Source organism: Stomoxys calcitrans, chromosome 1 (genome assembly GCF_963082655.1).
Source record: "Stomoxys calcitrans chromosome 1, idStoCalc2.1, whole genome shotgun sequence".
Taxonomy (NCBI): domain Eukaryota; kingdom Metazoa; phylum Arthropoda; class Insecta; order Diptera; family Muscidae; genus Stomoxys; species Stomoxys calcitrans.
Window position 1 is genome coordinate 261373488 of NC_081552.1, and position 24533 is coordinate 261398020.

A 24533-nucleotide genomic window follows, 5' to 3' on the forward strand; every position below is an offset into this window, starting at 1 on the left:
GGAGGTTCATTCTTCGTAGGCTTACGATTTGGCGTCAGTCGTTAATTGACGTTTTCGGTAGACAGTCATGGAAAAAGTGTGTCGCTCACCACGGCCTTTCCCGCACGTAGTGATTAGTAGAACAAAGTTAAAGTAGCTAACGAATATCGTTTCAAAGTTGCCTGTTCCAACCTTAATGGGAATTCTCATCAAATGATTTGTGCTTGGGAACAATAATCGTAAAATCGTGGATTTTATGGTCAGAATTCGCAGAAAGACTCTTTTGCTTATCTTCATCGAGAGTCCTCTACAGACGGGTTGCTACAAGTTTTTCTTTGGTTTTTCCGCGAATGATTTTTTATGTGTTTTTTCTTTTTTTTTTTTTTTGTTTCCCCACCGACGAAAGTGAACGTGATGATATTCCAGTGAATGGAGGAGATAGAATAAATAAATAAATAAATATTATATTTGAATTAACCACAACATTTCGGTGTGATGAATGTTATGTTGTTGTGATTTTCGTTTGAAGTGAGACGTTTGTGTTGTGTGCCGGTAGAGGAAGTGTGGGCAAATTATTGATTTCAAATTAACGATACAAAATCACTCGCATTCCCCTGGCAACCTTTTGCTGCCCCCTAGAAGAGAAAAGATCGAAAGATAGATTACCTCGAATTAAGTTAAGTTGCAATTATCCATTTCCAGAAACAAAAAGTAAATCTGCCAAGGAACGTGCACAAATGCTGTGGCTGGAAACCATAAAACCAAGTTAGTATTACATTGATTGGCTAATGTCTGTCATCAATAATTTCCAACCTCCTGCAGCTCTTTAATGGTTTATTTGCTTTGGTTGTTACTTCGAATGATGCAGCCATAAATCATGTGCGGCTGTTTATTTAGATGATGGATTTTAATTTGAAAAAGGCTAAAAGTGATGCAAGTATTCAAGCTAATTAAAGACATTACAATCACATTTCTTTAAGGAAGCTTAAAAATGGCGAATAAAAGTTTATAAAAGGTACCCGGTCTACCCTAGATTTTGATAGGAGGTAAACTAATTTGGCTTTGCTGGTAAACTTTTAACGAAAGTAAATAGTGCAATAAATTGTTTCCCCTTATATAATCGTTCTTTAGGGAATATTTACTCAGCCTAAAATAAGTTCGGTCGGCCTTTAATCATGCTTAGCATTCAACTAAGGCACAAAATTCCAAACAAATCGGTGTCGCTATGCTGCACGCCGCCTTTCAGACTTGGTCAGAAAAGAAGGCCCCTTATCAGTGAGCTTAAACTTTAATCGGACTGCACTCATTGATATGAAAGAAGCATCCCCTGTTCCTTAGTGGAATGTTCATGGTAGTAAGTTAATTTAGTAGTAGGTAATCCCCTTCTAATGCTCGCGACATTTGTGAGGAACTATGTCATTTCAAAAACAAGTAAAAAGGTAAAAGGCGTAACACAACTCACTGTCCCAAATTTTGGCAATATCGACTTTAAATCGTGAGATCGGTCTATATGGCAGCAATATCCAATTTTGGACCCATCTGAGCCAAATTGAAAATAAATGTCGAAGGGCCTAACACAACTCTGTGTTTTGAATTTCAGCGAAATCGGACAATAAATGCGCCTTTTAGGGGCCCAAGACCATAAATCGGTCTATACAGCAGCTATATCCAAATCTGGGCCGATCTGGGCCAAACTGAACAAGTAAGAGCGTGCTAAGTTCGGCCGGGCCGAATCTTATATTACCTCCACCATAGATCGTATTTGTCGAGTTCTATGCGCGGTATCTCTTTTTAGGCAAACAAAGAATGTTGAATAAGAACTGTTATGCTATTGGAGCTATATCAAGTTATAGTCCGATTCGGACCATAAATGAATGCTGAACATTGTAGAAGTCATTGTGTAATATTTCAGTTCATTCGGATAAGATAAATGAAGATAAATCGGGAGATAGGTTTATATGGAAGCTGTATCACGCCATTGATCTGATGAACGTCATGAGAGAAGCTTTGTACAAAAGTTTTTTCCAAATCGGATGAGAGTTGCGCCCTCTAGAGGCTCAAGAAATCGAGATCCTAGATTGGTTTATATGGCAGCTATATAAGGTTGTGTACCGATTTGCGCCATGCTTAGCACAGTTATTAGAAGTCATAACAAAACACCTCATGCTATATTTCAGCCAAATCGGATCAGAATTGCGCGCTCTATGGGCTCAAGAAGTCAAGATCCAAGATCGGTTTATGTTACAGCTATACCAAACTATGAGCCGATTTGAATCATACTTAACACAGTTGTTGGAAGTGGCACCAAAACACTATGTTCAAAATTTCTAGAGGTTCAAGAAGTTAAGATCCAAGATCGGTTTATACGGCAGCCATATCAAAACATAAACTGATTTTAATCATAGTTAGCACAGTTGTTGGAAGTGATACCAGAACACTACGTGCAAAATTTCAGTCAAATCGGACGAGAATTGCCCCTCTAGAGTCTCAAGAAGTCAAGACGCCGGATCGGTGTATGTGGCAGCTATATCAAAACATTTACCGATTTGAACCGTACTTATCGCACTTATTGGAAGCGATATCAAAATACCACGTGCAAAATTTCAGTCAAATCGGATGAGAATTGCGCCCTCTAGAGGCTCAAGAAGTCAAGACCCAAGATCAGTTTATATGACAGCTATATCAAAACATGGACCGATTTGGCCTGTTTACAATCCCAACCGACCTGCACTAATAAAAAGAATTTGTGCAAAAGTTCAGCTCGGCTAGCTTTACTGCTTCCAAAGTTTGCGTGCTTTCGACCGACAGACGGACGGAGGGGCAGACGGACGGACATGGCTAGATCGACTTAAAATGACATGACGATTAAGAAAGTATTTATACTTTATGGGGTCTGAGACGCATATTTCGAGGTGTTACAAACAGAATGACGAAATTAGTATACCCCCATCCTACTCACTGTCCCAAATTTCAGCAAAATCGGACAATAAATGTGGCTTGTATGGGCTGAAGACTTTAAATCCGCATCCGGTCTATGAGGGGGCCGTATTAAGATATAGTCCCATATAGCCCACCTTCGAACTTAACCTGGCTGTGAAGAAAAAAGAGTCGGTGCAAAGTTTCAGCTCAATATCTTTGTTTTTTTAAGACTGTAGCGTGATTTCAACTGACAGACAGACGGACATGGCTAGATCGTCTTAGATTTTTACGAAGAATACACACACTTTATAGGGTCGGAAATGGATATTTCGATGTGTTGCAAACGGAATGACTACATGAATATCCTTCCATCCTTCGGTGGTGGGTATAAAAAACATTGTTTCGATTTAGAGCCATAGCGATGTGAGCTCATGCCGAAATGAAATCCTTGCTTCAGGCCTGATTGGAGCTATATCAGATTAAACACCGATTCGAACAATACTTCTGACGATTGCTGGAAGTTATAACAGAACATCACTTGCAAAGATTCAGCCAAATCGGATAGACATTGCAGCTCTTGTGGCTCAATATGTCATATCGGAAGATCGGCTTATTTGGGAGCTATATCAGGTTATACACCGATTTGAAACATACTTGGTACGATCATTGGAACTCATAACAAAACACTTGGCGCAAAATTGGAATTTTACAATAATCAGGCATATGTATAGGTTTTACAGGGTCGATGATTTATGTTTCTATAATGGTGGGCATGAAAAGTATGTACACCAGGTTCATCTTTAGAACTTTTTTTTTGCCATAAGTTTGCTGCCGATAAATGAGAATTGTTGTCACTAAATTTGCATAAAAACATTGTCATACAAAGCGGCCATTCATAATGCATTTACATTTCGTGATGATCTATTGTATACAAAATCTCATTGTCCGAACATAGGAAGTTCTTCTGCTCGTAGTTCTAAAGAAAGCTGATGACAGCTCTGAATTTGTAAAACAGTTGTCTCTTTTTACTGTCAAGTGCATACCCATAGACAATATGGAAATAACAAAAGGCCAAAGCAAATTGAAGACAGTTAGAAGAGGCAAAGGTTGGGCGACACCGACTATAAGATACTCTAAATACTTTAAATTGGTCGATATCATTATATGGACCACAGATTATTATTTAACAGCATTTGCTGAAGAGTTCACCGTGGCGCAGAGGTTAGCATGTCCGCCAATGACGCCTGGGTTCAAATCCCGGCGTAAACATCAACTGAGTAGTCATTCATTATTATATATTTATACTTAAGAAAAAAAATTTATAATATTTTAAATTAAATGATGGCCATTAGCCAAATAAGGTCTTAGGGCTTGGCTACCATTTGAGCAAATAAATAAAAAAAAAACATTTTCAGCGGTGGTTCTCCCCTAATGCTGGGTACATTTGCAGGGTATCCTGCCATGTTAAAACTTCTCTACCAAATGGAGTCGCCAAGCGGCATGCCGTTCGGACTCGGAATAAAAAAGTAGGCCTCCTATCATAACGTGTGTACTTTAATAGCACTGCACTCATTGTTATGGGAGAAGTATCCCCTGTTCCTTATTGGAATGTTCATGGGAAATTTAGTAGTAGTTGATATGAAGTGATACCAAGTATGTGGGCGGTCCTAAAATAAACCGGCCTGATATATAAATGGCAGTAGTAGTATGAAACAAGTAAAAAGTTTTAAGTTGGGCTGGACCAAATCTTGGTTGCCCACCACCATGGATTTCGATAAAAATCAAACCTTGTTTACTCAGTTTGTATAAGAACTATTTTGTTACAAAAAGGGAATTGATTGTGGCTTCTATGATCTCAAAAATCATATGGGGGTTACTTACACCGACAGCCGTGAAGAATATGGTCTAGCTCAGTCCATACTTGAAAATAGTCGTTTTATCGGCCGATCTTCCAATTTAAAGTCCTGAGCCATTATTACCCAATATTGACTATATTTGGAGCTGTGAGTTGGTGTAAATTCTTCGACATTTGTGCCGAATATTATCCACATAGGATCATGTATGGATTTAGCTGTCCAATAAACTGATGACATCATAATTAGCTTATATTTGATCAGATTTATCATTTAGCATTTGGAGTTTTGAGTATTATTAGATTCCTCGATATCTGAGCCAAATATGTTGTAGATCAGCTATATTAGGATATAATTGCCATTTAGACCTCTGTATCTCCATATATTTGGAGCTAATTAAAAAATAAATACCATACGTCAAATAATTACAATGCTGTAAGGGTGTTATGTCCCTTGTCCTGGAAATGCTCATATGCGAAGAGCAATGCCTTTATTTGCGAAATTAAAATTGTCTTCAGGTGTTCTTCTTCTCTTGTGAGATTATTTACATATATGGAATCTAAACAATTTTTGTACAGAATATGTAACTCAATGTTGTTATTATGCTAAAATAGACAATGCATTATTCTAATGAGTATTTTTAAAAGCATTTGATGTGAAACTTCCAGGGCAAATATAAATCTCAGTTGGTTGTTAATAAATGTATTCTTCAAATGTTTACATCAATAAGGTTCAGCATAATAATTTCTACTTCAATTAACAAATTTTCCTTTCATTAACTTTTCCATGGAAAATATTGTTCACAACTGGCCTATTAAAATATAATAGTATTACAATATATGTTACTATCGTAGTATCAAATAAGTTAAAATTGAATAGCATTTTGTAAAATCTAGGTATTATGCAAATACATGCTAATTTCAATAAAATGAAATAAGTGAAGAAAAACAAGAAAAAAGGCGTTAAGTTCGGCCAGGCCGAACTTTAGATACCCACAACCTCGGGTATATATGTAAACCACCTTTCGTCAAAACCTGGTGAACAATTCATAACTTATGCTTAGCAGCTATATCGAAATATGTTCCGATTTGCACCAAAGTCATTGTTCAATTGTGTATAACAAAATATTGGTCTTTTTAGTAGCTATATCCAAAAATAAACCGATCTGAAGTCACTGTTACAAATTTCGGCGAAATCGGACAATAAATGCGCTTTTTATGGCCCCAAAACCTTAAATCGAGAGATCTGTCTATATGGCAGCTATGTCCAAATCTAAACCGATCTGAGCCAAAGTGAAGAAAGATGTCGAAGGACCTAACACAAAGCACTGTCACAAATTTCCGCGAAATCGGACAATAAATGCGCCTTTTATGGCCCCAAAACCTTAAATCGAGAGATCTGTTGATATGGCAGCTATATCCAAATCTGGACCGATCTGAGACAAATTGAAGAAGGTTGTCGAAGGGCCTGACACAACTCACTGTCCCCAATTTCGGCGACATCGGACAATAAATGCGCCTTTTATGGACCCAAAACACTAAATCGGGAGATCGGTCTATATGGCAGCTATATTCAAATCTGGACAAATCTGTGCAATATTGCAGAAGTATGTCGAGGGGCTTAACTTAACTCACAGTCCCGAATTTCGGCGAAGTTGGACAATAAATGCTCCTTTTATGGGCCCAAAGCCTTAAATCGGGAAATCGGTCTATATGGCAGCTATATCCAAATCTGGACCGATCTGGGCCAAATTGAAGAAGGATTTCCCAAATGTCAGCAAATTCGGATAATAAATGTGGCTTTCATAAGCTGACGACCCTAAATCAGCGGATCGGTCTATATGGCAGCTATATCCAAATCTGAGCCAAATTGAAGAAGGATATTGAAGGGCCTAGCACAACTCATTGTCTCAAACTTCAGGAAGTTCGGATAATGAATATGGCTTTTATGGGCCTAAGACCCTAAATCGCCGGATCGGTCTATATAGGCGGACATGGCTAGATAGACGGACGTATTGGGTTGCCTAAAAAGTAATTGCGGATTTTTCATATAGTCGGCGTTGACAAATTTTTCACAGCTTGTGACTCTGTAATTGCATTCTATCTTCTGTCAGTTATCAGCTGTTACTTTTAGCTTGCTTCAGAAAAAAAGTGTAAATAAAGTATATATGATTAAAATGCATTCTAAGTTTTATTAAAAATGCATTTATTTTCTTTTAAAAAATCCGCAATTACTTTTTGGGCAACCCAATACATGCCTAGATCGTCTTAGATTTTTACGCTGATCAAAAATATATATACTTGATAGGGTAGAAAATGGTTATTTCGATGTGTTGCAAACGGAATGACAAAATGAATATACGACCATCCTTCGGTGGTGGGTATAAAAAGGGTGTCCCTTATCATTGAGCTTAAACCTGTAATTGGTTTGAACTTATTGATATGAGAGAAGTATCCCCTACTGGATCTATTGAAGTATTGTTGTACCCTCCACCATAGGATGGGGGTATACTTATTTTATCATTCCGTTTGTAACGCCTCCAAATATTCGTCCAAGACCCATTAAATTATATATATTCTTGATCGTCTTGACATTTGAAGTTGATCTAGCCACGTCCCTTCGTCTGCCGAGTAAAGCTAGGCGCTTGAAATTTTGCACAAATACTTCTTATCGGTGTAGGTCGGTGGGGATTGTAAGTGGGTTATCGGTCCATGTTTTGACATAGTTGACATAAAATCGATCTTGACTTTTTGAGCCACTAGAGGGCGCAATTCTTATTCTCTTCTTGGCTGAAATTTGGCACAAGGTGTTTTGTTACAACTGTGATAAGTATGGTTTAAATCGGTTCATAAGCTGATTTAGCTGCCATATAAACCTATCTTGGATCTTGATTTCTTAAGCCACTAGAGGGCGCAATTCTCATCCGATTTGCCTGAAATTTAGTATGAAGAGTTTTGTTATAACTTTTATCAACTGTGCCAACCATGGTTCAATTCGGTTTGTTCAAGGTACGTTTGAACATGAAGTCATGTGCACCCATGTGCAGACATGCGTTCACGTATGCACATGACCCACTGTGCATAACGGTACATTGAAGTAAGTTCTTAATCGCTGATTCCGCCTTGATTTCATATTTGTTTACCTGGAATTGTTGCTTGTAGCTTGGAAAGTTGACCGTTTTCGCGGGGTCCAAGTGACAAGCAACAACCAGAAAAAGATCAGTCTCGTTTTAAATCTCAAACCCGCGCATCGTATTCTCTCCCCCTCAAAGTGAAAACCCAAGTGAAGTGAAAAGTAAAAAGTGAACATACATACAAACATATATAACTAGAGTGAACATTGCAACAATAAACTTTGAAACAGTGAACTAATATATTTAACATTTTAGATACAAAGTGACACAATAACAACCGACTCAAAAACCAAATCTACACTCGACCCACAATTGCAACATCACAACAACCATAAGTGCGGGACACAACATACAACACCAACTAATTCTAATATTGCAAACCCCCCACCTGTTAAATACAATGTCTATCTACTACAATCAACTATACTCATAATTTAAATTTTAATCTACTTACTACTGCTACTTAAATCTATGAATTGTGCTATCTAAACCTAAATATTTGCTACTTAAACACTACGATCTACTTATAACTAATGAATTTAAATAACATAGAAAAGAACATCACAATAAACAATCACCACCACATTTGAATTTTAAACATAAAACTTCCTATGTTTTATTTCGGAAGGCAAAACCCTTAGTTTGAACCCAAACATTTGGTCCTTCGAACCGGACCAATTAATTTTGACCCAAATTAATTTGATCCAAGTGAATTTGACCCATCATCAAGACACACATTTTTTTTTCTCGCATTAGGTTTTTTTGAAATAGATTTGATTTCTACAAATAACCAGTTTTTTTTTTAGGACATTTTGTTGTAAAATTTTCCTTGGTTTTATAGTTTTTGACCCTATTTAAAACATATACAAGCCAATTACAAAATGGATAAGAATTTACGCGAAAGATTTGTAAACTGTGTGGATGATTTAGTGGATTTTGAGACCGTTTACTCCGCGGCTAAGTCGGATGATAATATACATTCGTTAGAAATCACGCGGGTAGAACTCAATTCTTTATGGGATCAAATCAAGAAGGCATACTTAGATTGTAGGGATCGCATTCCGGAAAAGGATGAGACACCTATAGATAAAACTAAGCTTCGAAATAGCTACAAACAGGCACTAGAAACTTATAAACGGTGTTTAAGCTCTCTTAACGGAGAAATTTTGGCCCTTAACGAGCAACAAGATCAAGAAAAACAGGAGAGAATATCGATGACCCAACAGCGAGACACTAATGATTTTTCACCAGCTCTAAGATTGCCGCCCTGTGACACAGATGTTTTTAAAGGGGGATATCGCGAATGGCCTACCTTTAGGGATTTATTTTCAGCAATTTACATTAACAATTCAAAATTAAGTAAAGTCGAGAAGTTGTTTCACTTAACCCAGAAAACAGCAGGAGAAGCCCGCGAAATAATTTCCAATGTTCCACTGACCCATGAGGGTTTCGACATAGCGTGGAGAAATCTCGTTCATAGGTACGAAAATAAACGCATGCAGGTAAATGAGCAATTGCGAGCTCTTTTTAATTTACCTTCGGTTTCCGTTGATAGCGCGTCAACAATCCAGAAATTACAGCGCACTATAGGTAGTTGTACCCAAACTTTACAGACCCTTGAAGTAGAAACGGGGGGATGGGACCCAATCTTAGTTTATCTTGTGTCAACCAAACTACCAAGAATATTTTTAGAAGAATTCGAAAGCAGCCTAGCAGATTGTTCGTCTCTTCCATCGTGGAATCAACTAGATGTATTTTTGACCCATAAATTCAAGACCCTAGAATCAGTCGGCAATATCAAGCCACAATATTCGAGATATAATCAACCCAGATCGGAGTACGATAAGCGGGAAAAGCGAGTTAATAGTTTTCAAACAAATGTAAATCCCAATTTCAAGAACACGGGCTCAAGACCCAGCAACAACACACAATCACACTATAATGCTCAGAATAACAAACCGGTTTGTCAACTTTGTAAATCCAATCATTCTTTGCGAGAATGTCCTCAATTTCTAGAAAGGTCGATCAACGATCGAATAAACATTGTTAAGACCAGTCATCTTTGCTATAACTGCCTTTCTTCGGATCATGGAGTCAGGGAGTGTAAAAGTCGTTTTAGTTGTAGGGAATGTAGTCAACGACACCACAGTTTGATACATAAAGGCAACCAGACCCAGTACCCTACAACAGGCACACTCCAACGAGACGGAGCACGACCCAGCACAAGTGCTGCCGCTCTCAACACTTTAGTTCAACCCGGTAGACAGGAAGCACGACCTAGCACCAGTGCTACTGATCCTACCACCCTAGCTCAACCGGTTAGCGAATACGCACGCCCTAGTACCAGTGCTGCCGCTTTAACCACCCTAGTACAACCATCGGTATCGCCAAATATACAGTCCACACCTTGTTTAGAAGCACCTTGTTCAACGACTTTGACACTTCAGGAAATCAGACCCACTCCGCAACCCAAAGAGACACTTTTGTTCACAGCAATAGTTCAAATCAAATCTAGAGGACATAGATATGATGCCAGGGCAATCATCGATCCTGGGTCACAATCAACTTTCATTTCAGAGAAAATTAGAAACAAACTACAACTTCCAACAGTTAAGAATTTAATTCACGTCACAGGTTTAAGCGACGCAGTTTCTGAAACATCGACAAAAGCTTGCGTCTTCAATCTTTGCTCACGAGTAAATCCTAGTTTTGAGCTGGAGGTTTGGGCACCAGTCTTAAAGACCCTACCTTCTCATTTACCAACACACGATTTAAGGCAAAATCAATTTGGAGATTTTGCACACCTTAGTCTCGCGGACCCTCGATTCTTTGAAAGTCGACCCGTGGACATGTTAATCGGATTAGATATTGGACCCCTTATATACACAAAAGGCGGTACTATGAAATCCTGTGGATCACTTTTAGCGCAGGACACCGTTTTTGGGTGGATCATAGGAGGACCCATTACGGAAGACCCTAAATCCGACAGACAAATCACACTTTATAGTGCATCATCATTAGAAAAGATAATCACTCGCTTTTGGGAGGTGGAAGAGACCCCAAAAAAGGTTTTGAGGTCAGCAGAAGATATTTATTGCGAAAATAATTACAAAAATACAACACGACGTAATGAGGCGGGGAGATATATCGTAACTTTACCTTTTAAAAGCTGTTCAGAGATCGGTTCATCTAGGAACATCGCATTGGCACAGTTTCATAGAATGGAGAAAAAGTTGTCTAAGACCCCAGATATTAAAGCACATTATGATGCAGCCATATTAGAGTATTTGGAATTAGGACACATGAGGAAGGTAGACCCAAACAGCGTATACAAGACCCCTCACTACTACTTACCTCACCATGCAGTTATCAAACCAGATAGGGTTACCACAAAACTTAGAGTGGTTTTTAACGCATCTAGCCCAACATCAAACAAGAAAAGTCTTAACGATATCTTACATACAGGACCCATACTTCAGCAAGACCTTGTGCTACAAGTGTTGAAATGGAGATTTTTTAAGTACGTCTTCAATGCAGACGTGACAAAAATGTATCGTCAGATCTTAGTAGACCCCAATCAAACAGCTTTTCAAAGAATTCTCTTTCGTAAATCAGAAAACCACCCAATTGAGGATTACGAACTCTTAACTGTTACCTTCGGCATAAATTGCGCCCCATTTTTAGCGATTAGGACCCTTCTCCAGTTAGCAGAAGACGTGAAAGATTCTCATCCGTTAGGATCAAGAATTATTAAAGAAAATTTATATGTCGATGATGTATTAGCGGGCGGACACTCCATAGAAGAAGCTACAGCAGCTAGGAAGGAATTAGCCTCCGCATTAGAATCAGCTGGTTTCGAGCTAAGAAAATGGGCGTCAAATGACACACGTTTGTTAAAGGATTTAAATGAAGACATGCTTCTTCCAATAGATTGGTTAAATATTTCCGAAGCTTCTTCGACAAAGACCCTAGGAATTCGTTGGAATATATCAGGTGATAATTTCACTTTTACGGCCCCTACAGTTGAAGAAAAGCAAATGAGCACCAAGCGAGAAGTATTATCAACGATAGCAAAGTTTTTCGACCCATGTGGATGGTTAGCGCCAGTAATAGTTGTAGCCAAGTTAATCATGCAACAGGTTTGGCTAGATAAGGTAGAATGGGACGACTCGTTGAAGCCAGTGACTCAAATGAACTGGAATAACTTTGTGAGAGGTAGCCATTCTATAGACACTGTATCGATACCAAGATGGGTTCGGTTTACACCTGCTAGTATTTTGGAAATACATGGATTCTGCGACGCGTCAGAAAGCGCATATGCAGCCACAATTTATATACGCGTTGAACACATCGATAAAACTGTAGACACTTTTCTTCTAGCAGCCAAGACCCGAGTAGCCCCAGTTAAGAAAATCTCTCTGCCAAGGTTAGAATTATGCGGTGCAGTTATGTTGTCAAAGTTAACAAATGCCATTGTGCCTAAGCTTCAATTATCAAAGTTTACGACCCATTTCTGGACCGACTCTACAATCGTTCTAGCCTGGCTACAAAAGCCACCATGCTCTTGGAGCGCTTTCGTTGGTAACAGGGTTTCAGAGATATTAGAGAACGTCGGCGGTGAGAATTGGAAACATGTTGACTCAGAATATAATCCTGCAGATGTAGCAAGTCGTGGCTGTTCTCCTGACGACTTAATAGCTCATAATTTATGGTGGACGGGACCCCATTGGCTCAAATTGCCGCATGATCAGTGGCCGCAAGACCGAGTTAATACAGACACTAATCTTGAAGCAAAACAAGTTAAAGTATTCGCAACAGGCACTTTTGATGACCCTTTGACTCGATTTTCGTCTTTAGCTAGAGCATATCGTGTTTTGTCTTACGCAGTTAGGTTCTGGCGTAACACAGGTTCAACTAGATCCTCACTTAAAATTTCATCGCAAGAAATAACCAGCCCAGAGCTCATAGACACAAAGATGCGTCTTATAGTGGCAACTCAGAAACATTACTTCGTTGAGGAATACAGTTCTTTGACCCAAAAGAAAAGGCTTTCACCTAGAAGTAGTCTTTTACCATTCAACCCCTTCATAGATAGAAAAGGAGTAATTAGATCCAATGGTCGTTTAGTTCAATCGCCAGCTTTGACGTACAGCGAACGTCATCCAATCTTAATCCCATATGATTCGCGATTTGCACTCCTTCTAGTGGAATTTGTTCATAAAGTCTCAATGCACGGAGGCAATCAACTTATGACCCGGCTCATCCGTACGGAGTTTTGGATATTCAGATTGAAACAGTTGATCAAGAAAGTTATACACAATTGCAGAGTTTGTACCCTATATCGATTAAAGACTCAGACCCAAATTATGTCATCTCTTCCACCCGAGCGTACTACTTTATCCAGACCCTTTACGAATACAGGGGTAGATTTTGCAGGACCCTTCGGAATCAAAAGCTTAACAGCACGAGCGTGTTTAATAACCAAGGGTTATATCTGCATATTTGTTTGTTTTGCGACAAAAGCCATCCACTTAGAAGCAACAAGTGATTTATCGACTCAATCATTTCTGGCGGCATTAGCTCGTTTCATAGGAAGGAGAGGGTGCCCAGAAAAGATATATTCCGACAATGGAAAGAATTTTATAGGCGCAGCAGAAATGCTCAAGAAAGATCAGAAAGAGTTTATGAAAAGTTTACAGAGCAGCGCCATTCAGCAACATGCTCATCAGAATTTAGAGTGGAAATTTATTCCTCCAGGAGCTCCCCATATGGGGGGATTGTGGGAGGCAGGAGTTAAATCATTCAAGATACACCTTAAGAAGTCTATGCCCAAAATGAACTTCACGTTCGAAGAACTGTCAACCATATTGGCACGTATCGAGGCCTGCCTCAATTCACGACCCCTTAGTCCAGCTTCTGAAGACCCTAACGATTTAGCACCCTTGACCCCAGCTCACTTCCTTATAGGCTCTTCCCTTTTGACCCCGGCAGAACCCGACATCTCAGAGGAGGACATAACGCTTGCAAATCGGTGGAAGAGATTAAAGATTATATCCCAAAACTTTTGTCAGAGGTGGAAGTCAGAGTACTTAAATGAGCTTCACCGTAGATACAAATGGAAGTATCAGCAAGATAACATACAGGTCAATGATTTAGTTGTCATCAGGGATGAGAGATATCCCACCGAGTGGAAGTTAGGACGAGTTTTTAAAACATACCCCGGTGTTGATCAGAACACTCGAGTTGTAGATATTCGAACTTCCAATGGCATAGTCAGTCGACCCATAACTAAGATTGTCAAATTATTCTCAGACACCCCTAGCAATTCATAATCACATCAAAACACGGTACTCACGAGATTTTGGTTACAGATAATGGCCGGATATTTACCTCGCCCAGAGTCCCCACGACCCGCCATACCCACACGCCCTCGCTTCGACCCACGGGAACCCAGGTATCGCCCCGCATCTTGGCAGTATGCCTGTGGCCTCTGCCAGGAGGACCACGCCATACGGTCATGCCCGCGGTTCCGGCAAATGACACCGTATCAGAGATACGAGACAGTTGAGAGACGGAGTTACTGTCGGAACTGTCTGGCGCGCAGCCATCTGGCCCCAGACTGCCCCGTGGTCACTGCCTGCCGAACATGCGACTACCGCCATCACACAATGCTGCATGGAGCCCCACAGCTTAGGGAGACATATGGCAGCTACAGCCCGCCCCCAATGGAGATTGCCAACCCACGGCAACTTGCAATCGAACCAGCCAACCAGATGCCCATCGTCCAAGGCCCTCCCCCGGTCGAGATACCTTACAGCCGGGCCACTGTTTTTGTACCCACGGCGATGGTGGAATTGGCACCCGAGGAGCAGGACGATTGGGCTGGGGTACGGGTACTTTTGTGCCAGGCATCGACCATCACCCGAATCGCGGCAGCCACAGTAACTCGCCTGGGGATACCAACGAGAGAGCGCAGAGGGCACCGTCTGGCAACAATAAGACTTCGGTCAAGGCATGCGTCGAGGAGGACCATGTATACCATCCAGGCAGTGGTGACCCGGGATTTGCCGCGACGACCCTATTCAGATCCCATCATTTCCGACCCCACAAGCAGCCTAAGATCCCTTCCTTTGGCAGATGCTGACCCTAGGGGCAACGAACCAATCGATGTAGAGGTAGGGGCCGATGCCTACGCCCACCTCCGGAGGAGTGGTGTTGTACAACCCGGATTGGGAGCCGTCTTCGCCCAGGAGACAGATTGGGGATACGTGTTCGTCGGCCCAGTCACCTCACAGGCAAGAAACCAAAATTAAAAAGGTAAGATGTCACTTCGTCACTTGGAGGGGGAGAATGTTCAAGGTACGTTTGAACATGAAGTCATGTGCACCCATGTGCAGACATGCGTTCACGTATGCACATGACCCACTGTGCATAACGGTACATTGAAGTAAGTTCTTAATCGCTGATTCCGCCTTGATTTCATATTTGTTTACCTGGAATTGTTGCTTGTAGCTTGGAAAGTTGACCGTTTTCGCGGGGTCCAAGTGACAAGCAACAACCAGAAAAAGATCAGTCTCGTTTTAAATCTCAAACCCGCGCATCGTATTCTCTCCCCCTCAAAGTGAAAACCCAAGTGAAGTGAAAAGTAAAAAGTGAACATACATACAAACATATATAACTAGAGTGAACATTGCAACAATAAACTTTGAAACAGTGAACTAATATATTTAACATTTTAGATACAAAGTGACACAATAACAACCGACTCAAAAACCAAATCTACACTCGACCCACAATTGCAACATCACAACAACCATAAGTGCGGGACACAACATACAACACCAACTAATTCTAATATTGCAAACCTCCCACCTGTTAAATACAATGTCTATCTACTACAATCAACTATACTCATAATTTAAATTTTAATCTACTTACTACTGCTACTTAAATCTATGAATTGTGCTATCTAAACCTAAATATTTGCTACTTAAACACTACGATCTACTTATAACTAATGAATTTAAATAACATAGAAAAGAACATCACAATAAACAATCACCACCACATTTGAATTTTAAACATAAAACTTCCTATGTTTTATTTCGGAAGGCAAAACCCTTAGTTTGAACCCAAACACGGTTTATAAGCTGACATAGCTCCCATATAAACCGATCTTGGATCTTGACTTCATGAGCCACAAGTAGGTGCAATTCTCATCACATGTGACTGAAATTTTGCATGAGGTGTTTTGTTTAGACTTCCAACAACTGTGTTAAGTATGGTTTTAATCGGTCCATAAGCTGATATAGCTGCCATATAAAACGATCTGGGATCTTAACTTTTTAGGCCTCTAAAGGGCGCAATTCTTATTCGATATGGCTGAAATTTTCCTTCTTTCAGCTTCTTCCATGAACTTCAAATTACGTGTCCAATATGGTCTGAGGCGATCTATGGCCAGATAGAGCATCCATATAAACCGATCTCCCGTTAATGCTTCTGGAGCACTTTCAAGGCGCAATTCTTATCCGAATGGACTGAAATGTTACCCAATTACTTCTATTATGGTCTTCAACATTCAATTCATTTATGGTCCGAATTGGACTATAACTTGACATATCTCCAATAGCATAACAATTCTTATCCATTATTATTTGTTTACTTACAAAAAGATAACGCTCAAGGAACTTGACAAATGCAATCCATGGTAGAGGGTATATACGATTCGGCCCGGCCGAACTTAGCACGCTCTTACTTGTTTAAAATTTAAATTTCTTAATCTCAAGCTAAAAAATTAACTTGCCGAAAACAATCCATAATGCAGTATTGTATTTATTTAAGAAAAAATTTATCCCCTCTTATCTTTTTCCTTTCAATATGAAAATTCCCCTAGTTGTGCATTCAATAAAGCAAAACCTCTCCTCAATTATCATTAAAAGCAACAAACTCGCAGACTTAAGGACTGTGTTTTTAAATTCTAAGAAAGTAAGAACAAGTAAAAGCGTGCTAAGTTCGGCCGAGCCGAATCTTATATACCCTCCACCATGCATCGCATTTGTCGAGTTCTTTTCTCGGCATCTCTTCTTGGGCAAAAAAAAAGGATAAAAGAAAAGATTTGCTCTGCTATTAGAGCGATATCAAGATATGGCCCGGTTCGGACCACAATTAAATTGTATGTTGGAGACCTGAGTAAAATGTCAGCCAATTCGAATAAGAATTGCTCCCTTTGTGGGCTCAAGAAGTAAAATAGAGAGATCGATTTATATGGGAGCTGTATCAGGCCATAGACCGATTCAGATCATAATAAACACGTATGTTGATGGTCATGAGAGGATCCGTCGTACAAAATTTCAGGCAAATCGGATAATAATTGCGACCTCTAGAGGCTCCAGAAATCAAGATCCCAGATCGGTTTATATGGCAGCTATATTAGGTTATGAACCGATTTGAACCTTATTCGGCACAGTTATTGAAAGTCATAATAAAATACGTCGTGCAAAATTTCAGCCAAATCGGATAGGAACTGCGCGCTCTAGAGACTTAAGAAGTCAAGAACCCAGATCGGTTTATATGGCACCTATATCAGGTTATGAACCGATTTGAACCTTATTTGGCACAGTTATTGAAAGTCATAATAAAATAGGTCACGCAAAATTTCATTTCAATCGGATAAGAATTGCACCCTGTAGAGACTTAAGAAGTCAAGATCCCAGATCGGTTTATATGGCAGCTATATCAGGTTATGAACCGATTTCAACCTTATTTGGCACAGTTATTGAAAGGCATAATAAAATATGTGACGCTAAATTTCATCCAAATTGGGTAGGAATTTCGCCCTCTAGAGACTCAAGAAGTCAAGACCCAAGATCGGTTTATATGGCAGCTATATCAGGTTATGACCCGATTTAAACCATATTTGGCACACTTGTTGGATATCATAGCCAAACAAGTCGTGCAAAATTTCATTTCAATCCGATAAGAATTTCACCCTGTAGAGGCTCAAGAAGTCAAGAAGTCAAGACCCAAGATCGGTTTATATGGCAGCTATATCAAAACATGGATCGATATGGCGCTTTTACAATCCCAACCGACCTACACTAATAAGAAATATTTGTGCAAAATTTCAAGCGGCTAACTTTACTCCTTCGAAAGTTAGCGTGCTTTCGACAGACGGACGGACGGATGGACAGACGGACGGACGGACGGACGGAAGGACGGACGGACGGACGGACAGGCGGACGGACATGGCTAGATCGATATAAAATATCCCGACGATCAAGAATATATTGGGTTGCCCAAAAAGTAATTGCGGATTTTTTGAAAGAAAGTAAATGCATTTTTAATAAATCTTAGAATGAACTTTAATCAAATATACTTTTTTTACACTTTTTTTCTAAAGCAAGCTAAAAGTAACAGCTGATAACTGACAGAAGAAAGAATGCAATTACAGAGTCACAAGCTGAGAAAAAATTTGTCAACGCCGACTATATGAAAAATCCGCAATTACTTTTTGGGCAACCCAATATATAAAGGGTGATTTTTTTGATGTTAGGATTTTCATGCATTAGTATTTGACAGATCACGTGGGATTTCAGACATGGTGTCAAAGAGAAAGATGCTCAGTATGCTTTGACATTTCATCATGAATAGACTTACTAACGAGCAACGCTTGCAAATCATTGAATTTTATTACCAAAATCAGTGTTCGGTTCGAAATGTGTTCATTCACCGTAACGTTGCGTCCAATACTTACTTATATACTTACTTTATGGGGTTTCAGGCGAATATTTCGAGTAGTTACAAACGAAATTAGTATACCCCCATCCTATGGTGAAAGGTATAAAAATTATGCAAATTTAAAAACATATTTGTGTAATTTCTTGTTCATACCAATAAACATACATACATGTCAAACATTGCCATGACATCGTGTCCGATTCTCAACATTTTTAATTTGAAAACAAATGGACTATAACATCACCCTTGAATGCATTTTAAACACTCATAAACTTAAGTCTTTGTAATTTCTTAAATATCACCACAGTCTCACAAGCTCGACTAAATCTCTTTAATTACACCACAATTATTGGCCCGAAGTACTTTAATCAGTCAATGAGGCGTACCAGAGTAAAATGTTTTTAATTTAAGGCTTCTAGTCTATGGGCATGCCGCACAAGTTAATTGTTTTACGCCGTCCGTACGTTACTTGAAAAGTCATCGGTGGGAGTTAACGATTCAAGAGCATCACCATCGCCACCCGTTTGATGTGAACTTTAAAACAAAATTGTTGTAAAGTCATAAAAGTCGTGACACAGAAAACTCATTAGTCCATGAGGAAAAAGAAACAAATCCGAAAAACAATGTAGGAATAATAAAAGCTAATGCCAGGACTTTTGTTGGAAAGGTGGGCGGGAGACCAAATCCAACCCCAAGCCGCACAGACTAAATTAACATTGGAATTTTGTAACAAAGCCCATGGAATTTGGGCTTACATTCGTTTGGATATTTTGGCATTGAATACTTAACATTGTTAAGGGACGAGTTTGTCTCGACGTTATAAATTCTTTGTTTGCTAATGCGTGTTAGATAGATAAGTCATAAAACAAATATTTTATGGCTACTAGTTTTCAATTAAATGGTGTTAATGACACTAATGTACATTAGAGTGGAGCAATGACAACACATGGAAGTATTTAGTTGCCTCATGTATGAAAATGAGTAAGGCCCCAAAGTCGGGAAAAGTTAACTTTTTGATAACCTACACAAAACTGGACTAAAATCCAAATCCAGTTTGGAAGAAAGTAGAGAAATATAATTGTCTAAGATATATACCAAAGCGTTTTTCTGAATATTTGACACTTAACAGTATGTCGTGGCGAATTAAAACAAGTAAAAGCGTGTTAAGTTCGGCCGGGCCGAATCTTATATACCCTTCACCATGGATCGAGTTCTTCTCCCGGATTCTTCAAAGGATAAATGAAAAGACTTGCTATGCTATTGGAGCTATACCAAGTTATGGTCCTATTCAGACCACAATTGAAATGAATGTTGGAGGCCATAGTAGAAGTTATTTCGTAAAATTTCAGCCAAATCAAAGAATTGCTCACTTTAGGCGCTGAAGAAGTAAAATAGAGAGATCGGTTTATAGGGGAGCTGTATTAGGCTATAAACCGATTCAGACCATATTTGGCACGTACGTTAAAAGTCTTTGGAGAAGCCGTTGCACAAAATTTCAGTCAAATCGGATAATAATTACGCCCTCTAGAGGCTCAAGAAGTCAAGATCCAAGATCGGTTTATATGGCAGCTATATCAGGTTATGAACTGATTTAAACTATGTTTAACATATATGTTGGAAAACATAACAGAACATCCCATATCGAATTTCAGCCAAATCGGATAGGAATTCCGCCCTCTAGAGGCTCAAGGAGTCAAGATCCCAGATCGGTTTATATGGCAGCTATATCAGGGTATGGACAGATTTGAACCATACTTAGCACAGTTGTTGGAAGTTACAACAAACTACGTCATGCCAAATTTCAGCCAAAGCGGATAGAAACTGCGCCCTCTAGAGGCTCTAGAAGTCAAGACCCAAGATCGGTTTATATGGCAGCTATATCAGGTTAATGATCGATTTGAACCATACTTAGCACAGTTGTTGGAAGTTATAACAAAATACGTCATGCCAAATTTCAGCCAAAGCGGATAGAAACTGTGCCCTCTAGAGGCTCAAGAAGTCAAGACCCAAGATCGGTTTATATGGCAGCTATATCAGGTTATGAACCGATTTATAACATATTCAACACATTTGTTGGAAAACAAAACAGAACATGCCATGCCGAATTTCAGCCAAATGGGATAGGAATTCCTCTAGAGGCTTAAGAAGTCAAGATTTATATGGCGGCTATATCAGGTTATGAACCAATTTAAACTATATTCAAGATATTTGTTGGAAAACGTAACATAATATACCATGTCGAATTTCAGCCAAATCGGATAGGAATTCCTCCCTCTAGAGGCTCAAGAAGTCAAGATCCCAGATCGGTTTATATGGCAACTATATCAGATTATGGACCGATTTGAACCATATTTAGCACAGTTGTTGGAAGTTATAACAAAATGCGTCATGCCAAAGCGGTTAGAAACTGCGCCCTCTAGAGGCTCAAGAAGTCAAGATCCCAGATCGGTTTATATGGCAGCTATATCAGGTTATTGACCGATTCCAACCATACTTAGCACAGTTGTTGAAAGTCATATCGAATCACGTCGTACCAAATTTCAGCCAAAGCGGATAGAAACTGCGCCCTCTAGAGGCTCAAGAATCAGATCGGTTTATATGATCCCAAGATCCCAGATCGGTTTATATGGCAGCTATATCAGGTTATGTACCGATTTTAACCATACTTAGCACAGTTGTTTGAAGTAATAACAAAATACGTCATGCCAAATTTCAGCCAAAGCGGATAGAAACTGCGCCCTCTAGAGGCTCAAGAAGTCACGACACAAGATCGGTTTATATGGGAGCTATATCAAAACATATACCGATTTGAATCATGCTTAGCGCAGTTGTTGGAAGTTATAACAAAATACGTCATGTAAAATTTCAGCCAAACCGGATAGAAACTGCGCCCTCTAGAGGCTCAAGAAGTCAAGACCCAAGATCGGTTTATATGGCAGCTATATCAAAACGTGGACCGATTTGGCCATTTACAATCCCAACCGACCTAAAATAATAAAAAGTATTTGTGCAATATTTCAAGCGGCAAGCTTTTCTCCTTCGAAAGTTAGCGTGTTTTCGACAGACAGACGGACGGACGGGCGGACATGGCTAGATCGACATAAAACGTCACGACGATCAAGAATATATGTACTTTATGGTGTGTCAGACGCATATTTCGAGGTGTTTCAAAGAGAATGACGAAATTAGGATACCCCCATCCTATGGTGGAGGGTATACAAATTGGTAACGTTATTGGTAATAATGCAAGGTTTATGGCTAACATTTGATATGTTGAAGCGAAACGTTTTACGGTTACAATTAAAGAAAAACTTAAAGTGTTTTGTTTGTAGTAAAAAAGACCCAAACATTTTATTTTTCTTTTCGTTGGGTCTTAGATCAATATTTCTATGTTTAACAAACAGTTTGTCATCGAAATTAGTATACCCCCATCCTATGTTGAAGGGTTTAAAAATAAACCAATCAATTTTTAGCTGGCGTTAAAAAATAGATTTAAATTGTCCTTAGTTTGGTGACCTTATATCCCCCTACTGTTTGTAAGTAAGTTCAGTTGCCCACCAGCAAATATTACTAAAGTCCTCTTTGTATCTATATAACAGTGTGAAATCTGATTAAAAGATTTCCATCATTAGCACTTATTCAGTGATAATGTGACAAAATACCTCGGTTTGGTATAGCAACGCAACTTCCATCACATTGACTATTTAATGGAGGGATTTGCGAATTTATCCAGCCAAATTACACTCAGTACTTTGGCCCCGTACACACATAAAGATTGTTTGCTGGGACCCAGGAAAAACATGTTTACCGCACAAAAAGATGGGTTCGTTTGACGAATATGTGTGGTCCAAACACATACATATCTAAAATACCAAAGAATGAGTGTGCCTGTGTGTGTGTGTTTGTTTGGCTGTGGGAAACTATGAGTGTATGCCCTGGTGCGTCTTGGGCAACAGCCACATTCTCAGTTTCACAATCAAGTTAACTTGGCCGTTTGTTAAATCCTGGTGTCATTATGTCGTCATAGAGATGTTGTTTTCATCCCCTTATAGCAGACAATGAAAGCATTTGGCGTGAATGGAAGACCAAATAGAGCAACACCATATGGGTCGGGTCTAACATGTTTGAAACGAACCTTATCTTATATTGCTGTTCGATAGGATTGCCATTTCTTTTTATTAGCTAAATTAACATCTTTTGAAAAATCGTAGGAAAATGTCAAATAGTAAGGAAAGTTAAAAAGTCGAAAAAACAACATTATGGAGCGTTAAAAATGAGTTATCCAAACTTTAAAGATTTGAATGTAATATGAAAATGTGTCAAGTGCGGCCATGCCAAATCTCTCATACTTTCATCATGAATGGCATTTGTTATGTCTTTGCATAGATTCTCTTTATAGGCAGTAACTTAAAGCCGGTATTGGGAGGTCAAACAATAAATCCCGCAAACCTTTTTATACCCATTACCAAAGGATGGGGTATATTCATTTTGTCATTCTGTTTGCAACACATCGAAATATCCCTTTCCGACCCTATAAAGTATATATACTCTTGATCAGCGTACAAATCTAAGACGATCTAGACATGTCCGTCCGTCTGTCTGTTGAAATCACGCTACAGTCTTCAAAAATAGAGATATTGATCTGAAACTTTGCACAGATTTTTTTTATCCATAAGCAGATTAAGTTCGAAGATGAGCTATATCGGACTATATTTTCATATAGCCCCCATATAGACCGATCCTCCGATTTAGGGTCTAAGGCCCTTAAAAATCACATTTATTATCCGATTTTGCTGAAATTTGGGACAGTGAGTTGTGTTAGGCCCTTCGACATCTTTCGACAATTTGACTCAGATCGGACCCATATAGACCGATCTCCAGATTTGGGGTTTTAGGGCCATAAAAGCGACATTTATTATCCGATTTTGCTGAAATTTGAGGCAGTGAGTTGTGTTAGGCCCTTCGACATATTTCGTCAATTTGGTTCAGATCGATCCAGGTTTGGATATAGCTGTCTGTTCATAAAAATATGAACACAATCTATACATTAGAATAATCTTAAGGTGGAGTAATAAAATATCTTAAGCATACTTTTCTTATCAAAATAGTTCAGGTCATTAGGATCATTTATCCCTACTCTTTCAATAGAGATTGTTTATCTCTTTACAGTTTATGGTTTCTTAATGCATATCTAATGTAGCCATAAAGTAAATGAGTTTATAAGCGATAATTGTTTAGGGTTTTCCTGCCGCGCATATGGAAGACGCTTAGGTAGTTTATGACCGGCTTATCACTTAAAAGGGACGCTGTAATTAGGTACTGTTGTTATTCGTCTAATAAGGAAGATAAGATTGTTCGCTTAGTGTAGTTTAAGAATTAGTTGGTAAGATAGTATATAAACAGGATTGAATGGCATAATAAATTAGATTTGAAGATACAACCAAACCGTACGGGTGTTTTCATTTCTCCTACTACAACATTGGTCCTTCGAGAGAAAGAGATCAGCGGCCGTAAAAAATATAGAAACAATATATTATAAATAAAACAGGAAAAGAAAAAGCCAAAAGGGCTGAACCAAGAATCATAAGAGCCAAGAATAAAGGCAACTACAAAACAAAAAAAAAATAAAAAAAAAACAGCGCTAAGAAAATATATATGTAAAAAAAATACAAATAGCCAAAAAAAAAAGAAGGCAAAAACAAAAATTAAAAAAAAAAAAATATATCAAAAAAAAAAAAACAAAACCAATTAATAACAGCTAAAAGGCAAATACTAAAAAAAAAAAAAAAACAAATAATAAAAATGTCGGCAGATAGACATATTCTTTACAAAATTCAAAATAAAATCCTTAAGGAAATCATTGAGATTTCTGGAAAACTAAAGACGGAGAAGTTCAGAAAGGCTACATTGGA

General features: G+C 38.9%; 1 protein-coding gene across 1 annotated transcript in view; it reads left to right on the forward strand.

Annotated features, from left to right (window-relative positions):
• Positions 1 to 491: 491 nt before the first annotated feature.
• LOC106093653 (RYamide receptor) overlaps positions 492 to 24533 on the forward strand; it is a 100436-nt gene continuing 76394 nt past the window's right edge. The window contains exon 1 of the mRNA XM_059369322.1: positions 492 to 744. The gene's annotated coding sequence lies outside the window, so the exon portion shown is untranslated. The remainder of the gene's footprint in view (positions 745 to 24533) is intronic.